The following is a 4,133-nucleotide window of genomic DNA, read 5'->3' as shown; positions in this document are numbered from 1 at the left end:
TTGATCCCCTTTTATGTCTCTACATAAAGCTAAAGTATTCATACTATAACCATGAGTTTGTTTATTGGATTTTATAATAGAATTCAATTTCAAATGCAATTTCAATAATACTCTTATTTATAAATAGAATATGTTTTCAAAAACACGAACTGTGAGTTTTAGGACATTCCCAACAAAACGAATATTGGGAGGAATCTTGAATTGTCTAACCATATTGAACAGAATAATAGAGAATACCAGAAATTAAGCATCTTGTTCAATACTCGATACACGATGTAGATACTCGATGCATAATACTTTATACTTGATACATGATAACGATACACGATACATGATTGCTTGATAGCAGATATACGATACATGCTACATAGTGTCCCTTACTCGATACATGCTATATAGTGTCCCTTACTCGATACATACTACATAGTGTCCCTTACTTGATACATATTACATAGTATCCCTTACTTGATACATGATACACGATGACTCAAACTCTAAACTCTAAAGGTCTGAAATACCAGAAATATGAAAACTGAAACGAACAAAATTCGAGCTCCAGCCAAACGTGCAAGATATGAAACCAAAATGGAAACTGTATCGGTCGAATATCGAGGAATATGATACCAAAATATAACAAACAAAGAGACGAGTGATGCCAAAATATAAACAAAGAGAAGAATGTTACCTGATGCAGAGAAAATCAAGAAAGTTTCGAGTGTAAAGGTATGATCGTCGAGGGATATAAAATCGAAAGACGAGAGAGAATAGTCAGAGAAACAAGTTGAAACGGTGAAATAATAGACTTCAAACGGGTTAAGAATTCAAAAAGTTCAAAATGATCTAGTATACATTAATCGAGTATCAAGTTTGACGTGGCTATGATCGAGTATATGAGTGTCAATTTCACAAGTATTGAGTGATCATGCATTTGGGTATCGAGTGACCGTGTATCGAGGATCGTGTGATGAGTAATCGAGGATCGAATTTCTTGCTAGTGGCAGACGCGCGAGGTGCATCTCAGGGGTGAAGCAGTGAAATCACACATGGATGATATCAACAGAAGGCTACTTTCTATGGCCATTTTTCATTTGGGCCTCCCAAATGAGGCCATCCGTACAAAAATCCAAGAGGAAGAGAGGGAAAGAAGGAGACGGGTTAGTTCTCTTTTTCCTTTCTAATTTAAATACATTTTTAAGAATAGATTTTTAAGGGGTTCAATTTAAAATTAAATCATTCCAAAAAAGAAGTGACAACGAGTCTGTTTGGTTTAACTTTTCAAGTGTTTAATTTTTTAAAATAAGTTATTTTGAAAAAAAAAGTGAAGTATTTGACAACCACTCAATATAGCTCTTGAAGCACTTTCAAAATGTGTATTTTAAATTGTTTTTATTAAAAGGGTTTAAATAATAATGATTGTCTTTAAAAAAAAACCACAATTATTCCAAACAGGCCCTAAATTGGTTTAGGAACTTGAAATCAAATTCTAGAATAATATTTTTAAGCGTTTAATATTCCCTAAATTGGTTTAGGAACTTGAAATCAAATTCTAGAATAATATTTTTAAGCGTTTAATATTAATCTCTCTAATTTGTATCATTCTTAAAATTACCAAAACATCTCAAAAGTCATCTACCTCACTTTCACCATGATGTCATGGCTAGCACCACCCTCTGCCAGCCAACTTTGGCAGCCACCATCAGCCAACTCCGACCGCCATCTCCAACAACTTTAGCAACAACCAACTCTGATGACCATTATTATAACTTATTAGTTCATAATATTCTATAGTTGTTCTTTATAGTAATTTAACATTAATAAAAACACTCCTATTATATAGCAAACCAAACAAAATTTATATGTAAAAACACTTTTAAGAAAAAGTTTTTAAACACATGAGTGATATTTACTTACCTGTAATGAAATATAGATTATTACCAGAATTTCTTCTAAAAACACCCTTTTATTATTTTTATTTACTTAGTCAAATTTTTATATTTGACAAACTTAACAATCAAATTAAAATTTAAAAAGTATAAAAATAAAACAGTAATTTAAATTTCAATTTAGAAAAACACATAATCTTCATCTATATATATTAAAAAACCACAATTTAAAAAAAGATCTACCGTTATTTGATTTTAATAAGATGATATCATTTAATTTATTTTTAAATTATAATTTTGCAACAAACTAATAAAAAAACATATATAAGAGGAAAAAAGATTCTTCACGCAAATGTGTAAAAGACAAAATCCAAAAAATCACGCATAAAAACAAAAACGTTAACTTGATTATTGCTCTCGAAAATAAAAAATACCAACTTTTTAATTATGGATATCGATATAGATTATTATACAAATTATTGACATGGATTATCGATACTGATTACAAATACTGATACTAATTATTGATAGAAATTGTCAATATTGATATTGATTATTGACACTAATACTAATTATTGATATAGATTACCGATATTAATACCGATACTAATTATTGATATTGATACTAACATGGATATGGATATGGATCTAGAGAGAAAGATAAATTAAATGATAGAAAGTTAATAAAAAAAAAAAAAGAATGGTATCCGCCCTACGTAATAATCAAAGATAATATGATTGAAGACCTACTTGGAAAGAATATAGATTGCAGACCATGATATGAAAATATGAGGTAGGCCCACTGATCATTACGATTACAAAATATTTGTAAACAATAATAAATGTTTTTTTTAATACGTTTACATGGAAGTAAATATGACCAAAGTTTGAAGATATATAAAATAATTTTCCAAAATGAATACCCAATAGAAAGGGTCAGCAGAGCAACGACATTCTACCAGCAAGAGAGCGGGGTTACCATGAAAGAGAGAGAGACATGGGAGTATGTATGGGTAATCCAAAATTAAACCGAATAAATCAAGAAAATGCGATTAATCAAAAGAAACGCGATAGAAAACCTCATACCCACGTGGTGCTATTGCTGGCAGCATTTTCTGATGACGTCCACGACTATCGACTGACGGCGGCAGGGCGCTGAAGGAGAAGGAATGATCGAAGAAGGAGAGATGCGAGTAAACCCATGAGGGATTCAGAGAAGGAACTGAAACTTTGAGAGAGAGAGAGAGAGAGAGAGAGAGAGAGAGAGAGAGAGAGAAAAGAAAAGACCCATTCTCTAGTGTGCTCTTATGGTGACAATGACTTGATGGTGGTGAGCAACTATGGCAAATAGAGGGTGGTGGTGCTAACCATTTCATGGAGAAGAAGCAACTGAAGGTGTTGGTTGGCCAGCTGCGCATAGAGATCTACCAACAACGATGGACACAAGACGATCGATGACACCTTGATAAAGTGATGGCAATGGGCAATTGGAAAGGCTGCTGTGCGCGACAAGCGAGCATTGAAGGGCGAGTACTGGCTAGAGAAGAAAGCTGTTCTGTGGGAGATAGACACATGGAGGGTACGCACGAGGGGTGTGCATGAGCAATCCAAAATTAAACCAATATAAGTCATGGATATGCTATTAATCAAAACAAAAACATACAAAAACACGAGAAGTTCTTCGGCCTTTAATGTCAGTTGGCAACCGACATTAAAGATTTAAAGCCTTTTAATGTCCGTTTTAAAACGCTTAGACTTGACTTTATCCCCCTTTTTTTCCCGGTCCAATATTTGTTCTCGAAAGTCTTCGTTTCCGTACTATCGGGTCGGGTGAATTCAATAATAGAGGCCTGTTGGCATTCCAGCCTTCCTTCTCCTTTCAGGGCCTACGGTTGCTAGCACTGATAATAGATTCAATCAAAGGTCGAATTCATCATTATTACTATTATAGAATATATCCCGCGGAATACAGAATTAAATTGGTTTGCAAAATCTTATAAAATAAAAGTTAAATCAAGAAAATTTCCTTTTTGCAATGACGAATCTTGTATGTGTTCCGAAGAAAAGTTGTTCATTTTTCGGGGTCTCGAAGGGGTGTGGAAACACATAAAAACTTTGGAATGGAAATGGAAAAGAGATGAAATGCCCTACCTTTGAGTGCGGTTTGAACGATGTTTCCTTACGTTTTCAATAAAACCTTCTCGTAAAGATCCATTTTGTCATTTATATGAATAAATTAGTCATTAAAGG

The 4,133-nt window shown here is 33.2% G+C and overlaps 1 long non-coding RNA gene across 1 annotated transcript; it reads right to left on the bottom strand.

Annotated features, from left to right (window-relative positions):
• Positions 1–287: 287 nt before the first annotated feature.
• LOC150035601 (uncharacterized) lies at positions 288–3,900 on the bottom strand. The gene is made up of 2 exons (XR_016530281.1): positions 2,970–3,900; positions 288–1,744 (listed from the first exon to the last, which is right to left on the bottom strand). It is a non-coding gene; the product is annotated as an uncharacterized LOC150035601 (long non-coding RNA).
• Between the last annotated feature and the right edge of the window lie 233 nt (positions 3,901–4,133).

This window comes from Benincasa hispida, chromosome 6 (assembly GCF_027475165.1).
Source record: "Benincasa hispida cultivar pf3 chromosome 6, pf3_genome.v1.1, whole genome shotgun sequence".
Classification (NCBI taxonomy): domain Eukaryota; kingdom Viridiplantae; phylum Streptophyta; class Magnoliopsida; order Cucurbitales; family Cucurbitaceae; genus Benincasa; species Benincasa hispida.
This window is presented reverse-complemented; position numbering and strand designations above follow the sequence as displayed.